At 39.0% G+C, this 16,613-nt stretch overlaps 1 protein-coding gene across 2 annotated transcripts in view; it reads left to right on the top strand.

Moving 5' to 3' along the window:
• LOC131683542 (neurobeachin-like protein 1) overlaps positions 1 to 16,613 on the top strand; it is a 181,786-nt gene that overhangs the window by 127,145 nt on the left and 38,028 nt on the right. The window lies entirely within an intron of this gene.

Raw genomic sequence — 16,613 nt, 5'->3', positions numbered from 1 at the left:
CGCACAATCTACGTCAATTGTTCAATGACACCGTTCACTGTAAGCCATTAGTTAGGTTTCATCTTCGTTCAGTGACCAGCAAGGATCGATTGCATATTTTTAGACGACAATAATTAATTGATTAGCATTGCTATCGAACAGCGTGAAACCTTACAACTCGGGACATCCAATATAAAATGTTCGAAGGAATCGAAATGACGGCAAAATAACCAGGAGTCCAAAATAACTACAATAAGCTGAGGAGAGATGTTTTGTACCGAAAATCTCTTGAATATCATTTAGTACAATGAGGATACACGTAATCATTCAACCGCGAAACTCAGACTTTTTAATTCGCGGGATTACATTATCCCTCATACCGGTTTCGTACGAGTTCTGACTTAACGAGCCATCCTTGGTACAACATTAGTCAGAAAATTGACATATCAAGCGCTTGATTCGTCTCCACCTCCAGGACAATTTATGCAATTTATAACTGGCTGCGCACCGCATGTCGCACGTCCGTTGGCAGACTGTCGTGTGGTGATGGCCTCACGGGTTCTTCGTGTTGGACGAAACATCGAATTTGGGTCACTCGCCTTTTCGTTCGATTTCTATTTCGGTTGCACTCACTCAACCCGCACCGAAGGGCTCGTTTTTGACCGACTTGTGCGGAATTTTATATTCATCGATTTAAACTCATTTCAATTCCACTTGTATCCATCGAACTTTGGATGTTACTACCTGAATGACTATTCACTTTCGTTCGAATCGTACGTGCTTTAGTGATTTTCGTGGTGTCGATTTATGAATAGCCCCGGTTTCGTTCGATATCGTTGAATACATTTCATCCGCATCAGATCTCAGATGCATAATTTTATATACATGTTAACACATGTAAAGTCCCTAGTCATAGCCTCATAACCCTTTCTGGTTATATAGTATAAATTTGGGCCTCCAGCTCTCCAGCGTAAAATTTAAAAAAAAAATAATTTTTACGTCGTTTGCATTTTTAACGTAAGAAACATATGCTCAAGAAAGACTTACTCAGTCTTTTAACTTAATTTGTCTGCTAGAGCCCGTTAACGGATTGTCTTGGGAGGTTGACAAAATCGGGCCAACAGCTGATAAAATCTGGGGTTGACTTCGCTGTATTAATATTCTTTAGTATCTCACTTCCACCGTAATTTAAAAAGAATGAAAGCATTTTAATTACCCGGTTCTGGTTGTGCAAGAGGTTAGGCGCCATGAATACCACGGACAAGATGTGATCATAGTATAATCAGATCATCAGATCATCAGAACTACATAACAAAAAGTTAATAAATCCATCTTGATACTTAATACTCAATAATTTAATTTTTTAGTTGTTTTATATTATTATCATTAAATTACCGATTTTTTAATTGATAACAATTTTTTGATTGATAATGATGCGAAAAATTGATGTTGCCCAAACCTGACTACTAGCCTGGCCGCGATTTGTTAAAAAAATTCAAGATTGCCATATCAACCAAAAAAATAAAATTAATTGTCCCGAAAATGAATTGAACCAAAGGCAATTTTATTGAAATTTAGCATTTTTTCGTTTTTTTTCTTTATATAAACTATTTTAAAACTACTAAAATTAATATGAAATTGATGCGAGAAATAAATTACAAAATTAAAATTTCGTGCGGGGTCGATGGGCCTATGTTGATGTACAGTCGATGACAGTAGTCAACATATGGTGGGCTAAACCGCTTGTAGGCTCGTGCCTCCCATGCTCTTGCATTGGGTTGTTTTAATTGAAAAATGGCCGTCTGGCAGGGGGCTGTTCCTAACCTGATTGCGTGAAGTTGGTTACAAAGATTGGAAAATCTTCAAACTCCTTCTCTAGGACGAACCATCAACAGAATTTGCGTCGATAATGCTGCTATTCTTGCAGCAAATTCCAAGCTAAAAGCATCTAGTTCCACTGATGGCGTTTCTGCGATATTTGTTAAAAAGTGCATCAGAGGGCTTCTTGAACAACTTCGGCGAGGCTTTGTGCTATAACTCACTATTGGAACATTCCCTTCCTGCTGGAATGCAGCGCACATGTTTCCAGTTCACAAAAAACGAAACAAATCGAACATTGATAATTATCGCAGAATCTCGTGTTTAAACCGGATCAAAACTATTCGAGCTGGTTGTTTTAGATCCTATTCTCTTTCACTGCAAACACTACATTGCAGACTACCAACACAGTTTAATGCTTAAACGAGCGACAACGACCAACCTGCTCTTGCTCACAACATATTCGATGGACTCGCTGCCGGATTGCATTGCATTGATTTACATGTATCTATCGGCGGCTTTCGACAAAATCAAGCATAATATTGCAATAGAGAAGTTTTACAAAATCAGTATTCATGGACAACTCCTGCGCTGGTTTCGTTCCTACCTAGATGGAAGGCACCTCCAAATCAGCATTTAGAAGGAACGAACAATGGGACGAAAATCGAAAGCGAAAAAAGCAATTTTTTCCACACCGTTTGTTAGATCTTGTTTCAGTACTGCTGATTGATTTCCATGAAGATCTAACAAACGCACAGTGGCCGGAGACCGAACAAAACCTATGTTTCAAATATTGATATTTTTTATTTTTCCTGGGTTTCTTATGTATAGAATGACATATTCTCCAAATTTTGTGAGAACTGAATGAGAATTAGATTTTTAATAGCAATTTAAACATCGCTGTGTCAGACACAGAATTTCATTTTCTAACCCACAGTATCGATGTTCACTTCAAAAACCTGTCACTCTTTCAATTTTAATCCGATTGGAGCACAGATAGTTTCATTTTAAAGGGCATTTAAAGAATTTTGTTGATCATTTCAACATGTTTGCCAAATTTGATTCTAACAATGTAATATTATTACAAATATATTTCAAGTGGGTTGATAGCAAATTTTTTTTTCGCAAATGTATTCTGTACAATCAGGTGGAACAGATCGGAACGGTCACTTATTATACATTCTATGGGAAACCATCGCTACTTTTAGAATTTCAAGGTCTCGTTTTATATATTTTTTTATCTCGATTGGGCATTTTTGCCCAGAGTGGTTTAAAATCGACATTTTAAAATGTTTGCTGACATGGAGGAGCATGGTGGTTAATACAAAATAACAACTAAATAAAACGTAAACAAATACTTTTTGTAGAGATTGGAAGAAGTTTTATCCAATTATTATGTTGCTAGGATATCTAGTTTCAGTTATATCTAATCAGTAAAAACCTATTTTAATCCACCTAGCGGTGCAATTGTGCCTTTCTCAATCATGAATCACGAGAATGTGTGCGTTGTTTATATTCATTAAAAACATTTAAATGCATTTATTACATTTCATTATTATACATCACATGACAACTATATACAGGAAAATAAATCATTATTCGAGTTCTAAAATTTTGAAAAAGAAAAAATAGCCACGGTAATATTGAACTGAAAAAAGGTGCGAAATCGGCAAAGTCCCAAAAAGTCGATTTTTATAAAAAAAATTTTTCGAGATAACATAAAATCTCGACGTTTCATGCATTTTAAAGATGTTTGGCATCAAAAATACGAATTCGATTTCTGAAATTTCATGGGGTCCCCCCTTTGAAAAAAAATTTGAGTTTCGGCTTATATGGGAATTTCATGTGTGACCGGACTGTTCAGTCTATATTTCCGGAACCATACAAGCGATCCGTGCGAAATTTTACAGACATCTGTGGGGATAATAGAGCTATGATTTGGGACTAAGTTTGTGAAAATCGGCCCAACCATTTCCGAGAAACTGATATGAGTTTGCTAGTTATGAAAGATGGCCGCTTTTCCCGGGCACTTCCGGAACCGTCTATGGTGGTCAATGTAGTCAACGAAAGTTTGTTTGGCCGTCGGTGACCTAGAACTGCAAAGTTAAGTTATTTGAGAGACATTTTAGCGAAATTTTTACCTTTTTTGCTTCCATCGGGGTATCGGTTTGAATCACAATTTGCTATGTGATCGCAAGCCACAACCCGTAACTCCGGAACCGGAAGTCGGTTGGGGATAAAATTTAATAGCCATTTACGGGGACGCAATACCTTTCATTTGAGGTCAAGTTTAGTCGAATCGGTCTAGCCATCTCCGAGAAACCGATGTGACTGTTACTCTGAATTTGGATACTTCCGCCGGGGCTTCCGGAACCGATGATGGTGGCCAATGTGACCAAAGAGACTTTGAATGGCTGTTAATGACCTAGTACTACAAATCGAAGCAGTTGTGGTCACATTTTGGAAAAATTTTCACCATTATACATTCATTGCAGAATTTCTTAAAATCGGCGTTTTCTGCGTGATCGTACTCATCACCCTGTAATTCCGGAACCGGAAGTCGGATCCATTAGAAATTCAATAGCAGCCTATGGGAACGTTGCACCTTTCATTTGGGACTAAGTTTGTAAAAATCGGTTCATCCATCTCTGAGAAAAGTGAGTGAGATTGTGTTCGCGTACACACACACAGACGCACATACACACGCACATACATACACACACACACATACATACACACACAGACATTTGCCGAACTCGACGAACTGAATCGAATGGTATATGTCACTCGGCCCTCCGGGCCTCCATTAAAAAGTCGGTTTTCAGAGCAATTGCAATACCTTTCTATTGAAAAAGGCAAAAAGGTGCGAAATCGGCAAAGTCCCAAAAAGTCGATCTTTACAAAAAAAAAAATTTCGAGATAACATAAAATCTCGACGTTTCATGCATTTTAAAGATGTTTGGCATCAAAAATACGAATTCGATTTCTGAAATTTCATGGGGTCCCCCCTTTGAAAAAAAATTGAGTTCCGGCTTATATGGGAGTTTCATATGTGACCGGACGATTTAGTCTATATTTCCGGACCCATATAAGCGATCCGTACAAAATTTTATAGACATCTGTGGGGATATTATAGCTATCATTTGGAACTAAGTTTGTGAAAATCGGCCCAACCATTTCAGGGAAACTGATGTGAGTTCGTAAATTTTGAAAGATGGCCGCTTTTCCCGGGCACTTCCGGAACCGTCTATGGTGGTCAATGTAGTCAACGAAAGTTTGGTTGGCCGTCGGTGACCTAGAACAGCAAATTTAAGTTGTTTGACAGACATTTTAGCGAAATTTTTACCTTTTTTTGCTTTCATCGGAGTATCGGTTTGAATCACAATTTGCTATGTGATCGCACGCCACAACCTGTAACTCCGGAACCGGAAGTCGGATCGGGATGAAATTAAATAGTTATTTACGGGGACGCAATACCTTTCATTTGAGGCCAAGTTTAGTCGAATCGGTCTAGCCATCTCCGAGAAACCGATGTGACTGTTATTCTGAATTTAGATACTTCCGCCGGGGCTTCCGGAACCGAGGATGGTGGCCAATGTGGCCAAATAGACTTTGAATGGATGTTAGTGACCTAATACTACAAATCGAAGCAGTTGTGGTCATATTTTGGAAAAATTTTCACCTTTATACATTCATTGCAGAATTTATTAAAATCGACATTTTCTGCGTGTTCGTACTTATCACCCTGTAATTCCGGAACCGGAAGTCGGATCCATTAGAAATTCAATAGCAGCCTATGGGAACGTTGCACCTTTCATTTGAGACTAAGTTTGTCAAAATCGGTTCAGCCATCTCTGAGAAAAATGAGTGACATTTTTGGTCACATACACACACACATACACACACACATACATACATACACACATACATACACACACAGACATTTGCCGAACTCGACGAACTGAATCGAATGGTATATGTCACTCGGCCCTCCGGGCCTCCGTTAAAAAGTCGGTTTTCAGAGCAATTGCAATACCTTTCTATTGAGAAAGGCAAAAAGGTGCGAAATCGGCAGTCCCAAAAAGTCGATTTTTATAAAAAAAATTTTTTTCGAGATAACATAAAATCTCGACGTTTCATGCATTTTAAAGATGTATGGCATCAAAAATGCGAATTCGATTTCTGAAATTTCATGTGGTCCCCCCTTTGAAAAAAAAATTGAGTTCCGGCTTATATGGGAATTTCATATGTGACCGGACGGTTTAGTCTATATTTCCGGAACTATATAAGAGATCCGTACGAAATTTTATAGACATCTATGGGGATATTATAGCTATCATTTGGGACTAAGTTTGTGAAAATCGGCCCAACCATTTCAGGGAAACTGATGTGAGTTCGTAAATTTTGAAAGATGGCCGCTTTTCCCGGGCACTTCCGGAACCGTCTATGGTGGTCAATGTAGTCAACGAAAGTTTGGTTGGCCGTCGGTGACCTAGAACAGCAAATTTAAGTTGTTTGACAGACATTTTAGCGAAATTTTTACCTTTTTTGCTTTCATCGGAGTATCGGTTTGAATCACAATTTGCTATGTGATCGCACGCCACAACCTGTAACTCCGGAACCGGAAGTCGGATCGGGATGAAATTAAATAGTTATTTACGGGGACGCAATACCTTTCATTTGAGGCCAAGTTTAGTCGAATCGGTCTAGCCATCTCCGAGAAACCGATGTGACTGTTATTCTGAATTTAGATACTTCCGCCGGGGCTTCCGGTTACCGAGGATGGTGGCCAATGTGGCCAAATAGACTTTGAATGGATGTTAGTGACCTAATACTACAAATCGAAGCAGTTGTGGTCATATTTTGGAAAATTTTTCACCATTATACATTCATTGCAGAATTTATTAAAATCGACATTTTCTGCGTGTTCGTACTTATCACCCTGTAATTCCGGAACCGGAAGTCGGATCCATTAGAAATTCAATAGCAGCCTATGGGAATGTTGCACCTTTCATTTGAGACTAAGTTTGTCAAAATCGGTTCAGCCATCTCTGAGAAAAATGAGTGACATTTTTGGTCACATACACACACACATACACACACACATACATACATACACACATACATACACACACACAGACATTTGCCGAACTCGACGAACTGAATCGAATGGTATATGTCACTCGGCCCTCCGGGCCTCCGTTAAAAAGTCGGTTTTCAGAGCAATTGCAATACCTTTCTATTGAGAAAGGCAAAAAGGTGCAAAAAGGTGCAAAATCGGCAAAGTCCCAAAAAGTCGATTTCTAAAAAAAAAAAATTCGTGATAACATAAAATCTCGACGTTTCATGCATTTTAAAGATGTTTGGCATCAAAAATACGAATTCGATTTCTGAAATTTCATGGGGTCCCCCCTTTGAAAAAAATTTTGAGTTCCGGCTTATATGGGAATTTCATGTGTGACCGGACCGTTCAGTCTATATTTCCGGAACCATACAAGCGGTCCGTGCGAAATGTTACAGACATCTGTGGGGATAATATAGCTATCATTTGGGACTAAGTTTGTGAAAATCGGCCCAACCATTTCCGAGAAACTGATATGAGTTTGCTAGTTATGAAAGATGGCCGCTTTTCCCGGGCACTTCCGGAACCGTCTATGGTGGTCAATGTAGTCAACGAAAGTTTGTTTGGCCGTCGGTGACCTAGAACTGCAAAGTTAAGTTATTTGAGAGACATTTTAGCGAAATTTTTACCTTTTTTGCTTCCATCGGGGTATCGGTTTGAATCACAATTTGCTATGTGATTGCACGCCACAACCCGTAACTCCGGAACCGGAAGTCGGTTGGGGATAAAATTTAATAGCCATTTACGGGGACGCAATACCTTTCATTTGAGGTCAAGTTTAGTCGAATCGGTCTAGCCATCTCCGAGAAACCGATGTGACTGTTACTCTGAATTTGGATACTTCCGCCGGGGCTTCCGGAACCGATGATGGTGGCCAATGTGACCAAAGAGACTTTGAATGGCTGTTAATGACCTAGTACTACAAATCGAAGCAGTTGTGGTCACATTTTGGAAAAATTTTCACCATTATACATTCATTGCAGAATTTCTTAAAATCGACGTTTTCTGCGTGATCGTACTCATCACCCTGTAATTCCGGAACCGGAAGTCGGATCCATTAGAAATTCAATAGCAGCCTATGGGAACGTTGCACCTTTCATTTGGGACTAAGTTTGTAAAAATCGGTTCATCCATCTCTGAGAAAAGTGAGTGAGATTGTGTTCGCGTACACACACACAGACGCACATACACACACATACATACACACACATACATACACACACACAGACATTTGCCGAACTCGACGAACTGAATCGAATGGTATATGTCACTCGGCCCTCCGGGCCTCCGTTAAAAAGTCGGTTTTCAGAGCAATTGCAATACCTTTCTATTGAGAAAGGCAAAAAGGTGCAAAATCGGCAAAGTCCCAAAAAGTCGATTTCCAAAAAAAAAAAAAAAATTCGTGATAACATAAAATCTCGACGTTTCATGCATTTTAAAGATGTTTGGCATCAAAAATACGAATTCGATTTCTGAAATTTCATGGGGTCCCCCCTTTGAAAAAAATTTTGAGTTCCGGCTTATATGGGAATTTCATGTGTGACCGGACCGTTCAGTCTATATTTCCGGAACCATACAAGCGGTCCGTGCGAAATGTTACAGACATCTGTGGGGATAATATAGCTATCATTTGGGACTAAGTTTGTGAAAATCGGCCCAACCATTTCCGAGAAACTGATATGAGTTTGCTAGTTATGAAAGATGGCCGCTTTTCCCGGGCACTTCCGGAACCGTCTATGGTGGTCAATGTAGTCAACGAAAGTTTGTTTGGCCGTCGGTGACCTAGAACTGCAAAGTTAAGTTGTTTGAGAGACATTTTAGCGAAATTTTTACCTTTTTTGCTTCCATCGGGGTATCGGTTTGAATCACAATTTGCTATGTGATCGCACGCCACAACCCGTAACTCCGGAACCGGAAGTCGGTTGGGGATAAAATTTAATAGCCATTTACGGGGACGCAATACCTTTCATTTGAGGTCAAGTTTGGTCGAATCGGTCTAGCCATCTCCGAGAAACCGATGTGACTGTTACTCTGAATTTGGATACTTCCGCCGGGGCTTCCGGAACCGATGATGGTGGCCAATGTGACCAAAGAGACTTTGAATGGCTGTTAATGACCTAGTACTACAAATCGAAGCAGTTGTGGTCACATTTTGGAAAATTTTTCACCATTATACATTCATTGCAGAATTTCTTAAAATCGACGTTTTCTGCGTGATCGTACTCATCACCCTGTAATTCCGGAACCGGAAGTCGGATCCATTAGAAATTCAATAGCAGCCTATGGGAACGTTGCACCTTTCATTTGGGACTAAGTTTGTAAAAATCGGTTCATCCATCTCTGAGAAAAGTGAGTGAGATTGTGTTCGTGTACACACATACAGACGCACATACACACACACATACATACACACACACAGACATTTGCCGAACTCGACGAACTGAATCGAATGGTATATGTCACTCGGCCCTCCGGGCCTCCGTTAAAAAGTCGGTTTTCAGAGCAATTGCAATACCTTTCTATTGAGAAAGGCAAAAAAGATTTTTCATAAAAATGATATTATGCTTATAAGAAAGGTTCGATAGCACTGTATGGCAAAATTTATTGCATCTTTTTTAACTTTTGATATTTAAAATGAGTTCAGCACCCCAAAATTACCTTAATATGTAATTTTCAGCCAGATTGGACAACATTTTTGGTTTCGTCCGACTTTTATTCGAAGTCCGGCCACTGTGAAACGGTGCGGAAATAACTGCTTTTTTCGTTTTCGATGTTTGTCCGTTTCTCTGTTCAACCTTAGGAACTGTCTATCTGCACCATTCTTCGCTACATCTGACATCCCACAAGGAAGCCATCTCGGTCCAGTAATATTTCTCCTCTACTTAAATGTCGTCAATATCACATTACAAGGATCCCGCTTTTGGACAAATACGCAATAAAAGTGATGCTTTAGTACGTGGTGTGATCAAAACAGAATCGCTTTAAACCTGAGTAAATGCTCAATCGCATTACGTTCACGCGGAAACGCCATCCGATTCAGTTTATTTACCATTTCTTCGACTCGAGCATTCCAAGACACTCAGGTTAAGGATCTAGGAGTGATCATGGATTCGGTACTAATGACTAACGTTCAATCCACATATTTCATGCATCGTGGATTAGGCACCAAGACAGCTTCATCTTCCGAATAGGGAAAAATTTTAGGGACGTATACTGTTTAAAATCACTCCATTGCGCGTTGGTTTGCTCAACACTAGAATATTGCTCTGTTGTTTAGAATCCGCACTACCAGAGCGGCGTTAGCAGAATTGAAGCCGTCCAACGCCGGTTCATACACTTTGTACTCCAACATCGTACTTGGCAAACCAGATTTCAGCTGCCGACCTACGAAGACGGATGTCAGTTAATACAGCTCGACACTCTAGGTATCCGGAGGGACTGCTCTCGAGCCCTGTTCGTCTCGGAGTTACTGTCTGCCAGCAGGGATTTCCCTACAATCCTCGGACGCCCGTATCTGCAAGCCCGTGTTCGAGCTCGACGCAATAACTCTCTTTTGCGAGTTCCGTTCAAGAGAACCAACTATGGTCGCCAAAGCGCTGTTACCGGTCTTCAGCGTATTTTTAACAGTGTGGAGACGGCCCTTGACTTCAACTGGACGAGGAATTCAATTAAAGCTAAAATATTAACTATTCTGGCCAGGGGTCTGTTGGTGTAAGTAAACAATAAATAACAATAAACTCTATTAAAATTGAAACTACCCAATGCAAGAGCATGGGAAGCATGGGCCTAGAAGCGGCCGAGGCCACCATATGTTGACAGTAGTCATGCCACTCCCCTGGTTAGGAATGATCGATCCAGCGCGAAATTTATATTTTATAATTTATTTCTCGCATCTATAAAAATATTACATATGCTATTTCATATTAATTTAGTAGTATTAAATAAATAAATAAATAAATAAATATAAGGAAAAAAAGCGAAAAATGCTAAATTTCAATAAAATTGTCTTTGGCTGCCTTCAATCCATTTTCGGGTCCATTAATTTTTCTTGGATCGGCTTCAATTTTTACAGGTGTTTTTGTCAGGCTAAAAGGAAATTTTTTCAGCCCGGTGCTCCTCGAGATCGAGTGATGTTTTATTCATTTTTATTCATATTTCATTCAGTTTCTTCATTTCATTAATTTGATTAATTCCGTTAAGTCATTCCTTTTCATTTTTCTTTTTCAAAAAAATTGTTGGCTTGAAACAATAATTAATTTAATAACTTTAATATTGTCTAATTTTGCATTTGACGAGTTGAACTAATTTGATTTATTTATTTTTATATTTATATTAATCATTTTACTTATTTCATGAACTTGATAACCTTTTATTGTCTTATTAATTTTTTGATTTTGAGTTCATCCCACATGTAGTTGGGTACCTACTTCGCATGAGGTCTACAAAATAATGTATGATTCAACAGTAATATGCGTAAGAATTGTCTCAATTTATTGCTGGGTTGATTTGATCGGTTTTTTTCGTTGGGATTTATTTGTCAACAGATATAGTTGATCTAAGTCAGTTTTTGCTTACATAAATTGGAACCAAAGTTTTCAAAGTGATGCTTTGTTTATCAAACATACTCTGTCGAAAACACCAAACTTTCATGATACATATCTGGAGCCCAAGAAAGTTCGTTCAACGAATGTAGCATCTAACCTCACTGTGGCCCGAGATGCATTATAGTAAAGGTGTTCACATTCGTCATGTTTGAGTGTGCTGGTTTGTTGCTAGTGAAATTAATCATGACGGCCCAGGACCGCGAAGCACATAATCAACAAATCGAAATGAAGCTTGTAAGCACGTGGTAAAATTAAGTATGGCGTCCGGGACCGCAAAAGAGCAAATGTTTACATCACTAACCAATCAGAATGAAGTATGGGACCACGTCCTTCTGTTTTCTTCTTCATTTTTTCTTGTTTGCCCGAAAAAAGTGACAGCTGATGCACACATAGAAAAACCTATTTTAATCCACCTAGCGGTGCAATTGTGCCTTTCTCAATCATGAACACGTGAATGTTTGCGTTGTTTATATTCATTAAAAGCTTTCAAATGAATATATTACATTTTATTATTATACATGACATGACAAATATACAAGAAAAAATCACTATTCGAGTTCTAAAATTTTGTAAAAGAAAAAACAGCTACATTAATATTAAATTGAAAAAAGGTGCGAAATCGGCAGTCCCAAAAAGTCGATCTTCATAAAAAAAAAATTTTCGAGATAACATAAAATCTCGACGTTTCATGCATTTTAAAGATATTTGGCATCAAAAACGAATTTGATTTCTGAAATTTCATGGGGTCCCCCCTTTGAAAAAAAATTTAGTTCCGGCTTATATGGGAATTTCATATGTGACCGGATGGATTAGTCTATATTTCCGGACGCATCCAAGCGATCCGTACGAAATCTGTGGGGATACTATAGCTATCATTTGGGACAGTGTTTGTGAAAATCGGCCCAACCATTTCCGGGAAACTGATGTACGTCAATTTTGAAAGATGGCCGCTTTTCCCGGGTACTTCCGGAACCGTCTATGGTGGTCAATGTAGTCAACGAAAGTTTGGTTGGCCGTCGATGACCTAGAACAGCAAATTTAAGTTGTTTGAGAGACATTTTAGCGAAATTTTTACCTTTTTTGCTTTCATCGGAGTATCGATTTGAATCGCAATTTTCTATGTGATCGCACGCCACAACCTGTAACTCCGGAACCGGAAGTCAGATCGGGATGAAATTAAATAACCATTTACGAAGGCGCAACACCTTTCATTTGAGACTAAGTTTGGTTGAATCGGTCCAGCCACCTCCGGGAAACCGATGTGACTGTTATTCTGAATTTGGATACTTCCGCCGGGGCTTCCAGAACCGATGATGGTGGCCAATGGGGCCAAAAAGACTTTGAATGGATGTTAGTGACCTAATACTACAAATCGAAGCAGTTGTGGTCATATTTTGGAAAAATTTTCACCTTTATGCATTCATAGCAGAATTTATTAAAATCGACATTTTCTGCGTGATCGTGCTCACCACCCTGTAATTCCGGAACCGGAAGTCGGATCCATCATAAATTCAATAGCAGCCTATGGGAACGTTGTATCTTTCATTTGAGACTAAGTTTGTCAAAATCGGTTCAGCCAGCTCTGAGAAAAATGAGTGACATTTTTGGTCACATACACACAGACGCACATACACACACATACATACATACACACATACATACACACGCTCAGACATTTGCCGAACTCGACGAACTGAATCGAATGGTATATGCCACTCGGCCCTCCGGGCCTCCGTTAAAAAGTCGGTTTTCAGAGCATTGCTGCGTGATCGTACGTATCACCCTGTAATTCAGGAACCAGAACTCGGATCCACACAAAATTCAACAGCAGCTGATGGACCATTTAAAATCAAGTTTGTCAAAATCGGTTCAGAAAATTCCGAGAAACCGATGTGGACAAATCAACAAATTTTGTTTTGTAACCATACTCTTCAACTCGTAATCCGGAACAAGATGTCGGTTGAAAATGAAATTCAATAGCAACCTATGAGAATAGTATACCTTTCATTTGAATCTTAGTTTCTAAAAATCGGTTCAACCATCTCCGAGAAACCGATGTGGACATTTTGTTAACAAATCCGCACATACACACACATACATACATACATACATACTAGGGTGGGGCAAAATGATCGTTTTTTCAGCACAGCACTTTTTTGGTTTCTTTTGGGGTCCCAAACAACTGTGCAAAATTTGGAGTCGATTGGTGTTGACCCGGCGTAGCGCATTGCGTTTGAAATTTGTATGGAGATTAGTATGGGAAAACCTACATTTTTGCATTTTTAATTCTACAGACTACAATTCTTCCTTTAGTATGCAAACAAATAGATAGAAGTGTAGTCCAGGATATGCTGAACAACTTTGCCGAATGATGTATAGTGTTAGAATGTCTCTAAGCCAAGTTATAGCTGTTCAAAGTTCGATACATCAAATTAAATGCCAAAAATCATTTTTATTGCCAACACTGCCGGTATACCAATGGTATTTCATATAGCATTCCAAAATAACATTATATATTTTAGTTTTAACACATTGGTATGTTTGGATGAATTATTCAAAAGCCTTAGCTCAATTTCATGAGCGTAGGTAGTTGAGCAATATGGCGTAGTGAGGGGGAATGGGGGGGGGGGGGACTTTAATATGTAGAAATTCGAACTGAAATGTTGTCGAGTTGGAATGTTCAGATGAATTATTTCAAAACAATTACACAATGTGCTACGCATAATAGTAACGATGAAATAAAACATACTGTATCCCTTTGCCTTGACTTTTAACAATAGAAGTTACGTTACAGACTGAATTAACTGATGTCGAGTTGATATGTCAGAGGATTATATTTCGGTTTAATACGCATTATGATTTGATAGCATGCTCATTTCGATGCTGTTCGATCACGAAGCGTGAAGGTAATTTTTGGATTTCAATATGAAATCCACCAGATCCCTACAACAATTTTTGCTTCAGATGATCGAACAGCATCGAAATGAGCATTCCATCAAATCATAGTGCCTATTAAACTGAAATATAATCAATAATGCAATTCTCTGACATTTCAACTCGACATCAGTTGATTCAGTCTGTAATGTAACTTCCATTGATAAAAGTCAAGGCAAAGGGATACAGTATGTTTTATTTCATCGTTACTATTATGCGTAGGACATTGTGTAATTGTTTTGAAATAATTCATCTCTGAACATTCCAACTCGACAACATTTCAGTTCGAATTTCTACATATTAAAGCGCCCCCCATCCCCCCTCACCCCTCACTACGCCCTATTGCTCAAAAACTAGCTCATGAAATTGAGCTAAGGTTTTTGAATAATTCATCCAAACATACCAATGTGGTAAAACTAAAATATATAATGTTATTTTGGAATGCTATATGAAATACCATTGGTATACCGGCAGTGTTGGCAATAAAAATGATTTTTGGCATTTAATTCGATGTATCAAACTTTGAACAGCTATAACTTGGCTTAGAGACATTCTAACACTATACATCCTTCGGCAAAGTTGTTCAGCATATCCTGGACTACACTTCTATCTATTTGTTTGCATACTAAAGGAAGAATTGTAGTCTGTAGAATTAAAAATGCAAAAATGTAGGTTTTCCCATACTAATCTCCATACAAATTTCAAACGCAATGCGCTACACCGGGTCAACACCAATCGACTCCAAATTTTGCACAGTTGTTTGGGATCCCAAAAGGAACCAAAAAAGTGCTGTGCTCGGTTGATGTGGCTATGATTACGTTTTTCCATATAACAATGCCCCACCCTAATACATACATACATACATACATACATACATACATACATACATACATACATACATACATGCACACATACATACGCACATACAAACACACATACATACACACAGATATTTTGCGATCTCGGCGAACTGAGTCGAATGTTATATGAGACTCGGCCCTCCGGGCTTCGGTTAGGAAGTCGGTTTTTGGAGCAATTGCATAACCTTTCTATATGAGAAAGGCAAAAGAATAGTATTTAATTACCTTAATCAGCATGAGTTCAATGTTATCTTCATGTAATTATATTTTGAAATGTTGGTGGAATGGGTTTGAAAGTGGAGGGAATGGGGGGTTAGTAGAGTGAGAGTGGAGGATGCGTCAGAAATCCTTCATCTTATTTCGGTATACGGGGTGGATGAAGGAAATGCGGGCGTGAGGGTGGTCCAAGGGGAGGGGAGTGATGAAGGAGGGAGGTGTAAGGGCAAGGCGGGGGTAGGAGGGGCGGCGACGTAATACTCAACTGCATATTTTGCCTTCCATTTGAGACTTGGTTTGAGAAAATCGGTTCAGTCATCACCGAAGAACCGATGTGACTTTAATTGTGGAATATGCCCGGAATTCCGGACTTCCGGAATCGTCGATAGTGGACAATATATTCAAAGAATGTTTGATTGGCAATCAGTGATCTAAATCTGCGATTAGAAGTAATTTGGTGACCATTTCAATAGTTTTTAGCCTCTGAGGTATTACGATTGTACCGATTTATATGGGAAATTCCAGTGTATCCTTACTAACACCCCTGTAACTCCGGAAGCAAGAGTCAGAACAGAATGAAATTCAGCAGCAGTCAATGGCATTACTGTATCTTTCATTTGAAATCAAGTTTGTAAAAATCGGTAGAGAATTCGTTGGGGAATGGGTGTGATATTAGCTTAGGAACTTGGCGGGTTCCCCGGGGGCGTCATGAACCGTCATAGGTGGCCAATGTGGTCAAAGCTGCTTTGATTGATCATTAGTGATCCAGACCCGCAAACTAGAGTAATGTTACATCAATTTTAATATGTTTTACATCATTTGAACATCATGGTGGTACCAGTTTATATGGGAATTTGCTGTGTGACCGCACTCTTCAACCCGTAACTCCGGAACCGGAAGTCGGATCAACTAAAAATTCAATAGCAGCTTATGGGAGCGTTATACCTTTCAGATGAAACTAAGTTTGCGAAAATCGGTTCAGCCATCTCTGAGAAAATTTTGTGAGTTTAAATGACACACACACACATACACACACACACACATACACACACACATACATACACACACAGACATTTGCCG

The sequence above is a fragment of the Topomyia yanbarensis genome, chromosome 2 (assembly GCF_030247195.1).
Source record: "Topomyia yanbarensis strain Yona2022 chromosome 2, ASM3024719v1, whole genome shotgun sequence".
Lineage (NCBI taxonomy): Eukaryota > Metazoa > Arthropoda > Insecta > Diptera > Culicidae > Topomyia > Topomyia yanbarensis.
This window is presented reverse-complemented; position numbering and strand designations above follow the sequence as displayed.